The following is a 310-nucleotide window of genomic DNA, read 5'->3' on the forward strand; positions in this document are numbered from 1 at the left end:
GGGGGGACTAAGGAGGCGGCTCAGGAGGAGGAGGGACATCCGGGAGGGGGCCAACAGACAGAGACCAGGGAGGAGACAGGAGGGACTTAGAGCAGGAGGAGCCCAGCTGGACCCAGGGCACAGCCATAATGTCGACCCACGGTGGAGCCGACGGAGGGAGGAGCCATGGAGGAGGAATGGCTGCCGACTCCAGGGGGCCTACTAACGGCGGCAGAGCAGGTGGTGGAGGAGCCCGAGGCGGAGACGGAGAGCCAACGAGCCAGGGGGATGCCGAGGATCCGGGGGGCCAGGGTGGAGCCGAGGGCTCTGG

At 68.4% G+C, this 310-nt stretch overlaps 1 protein-coding gene across 4 annotated transcripts in view; it reads left to right on the forward strand.

Moving 5' to 3' along the window:
- LOC107721956 (cdc42-interacting protein 4 homolog) overlaps positions 1 to 310 on the forward strand; it is a 13,256-nt gene that overhangs the window by 3,223 nt on the left and 9,723 nt on the right. The gene's annotated exons all lie outside the window — the stretch shown is intronic.

The sequence above is a fragment of the Sinocyclocheilus rhinocerous genome, unplaced genomic scaffold (assembly GCF_001515625.1).
Source record: "Sinocyclocheilus rhinocerous isolate Xijiao unplaced genomic scaffold, SAMN03320098_v1.1 scaffold161, whole genome shotgun sequence".
Classification (NCBI taxonomy): Eukaryota; Metazoa; Chordata; class Actinopteri; order Cypriniformes; family Cyprinidae; genus Sinocyclocheilus; species Sinocyclocheilus rhinocerous.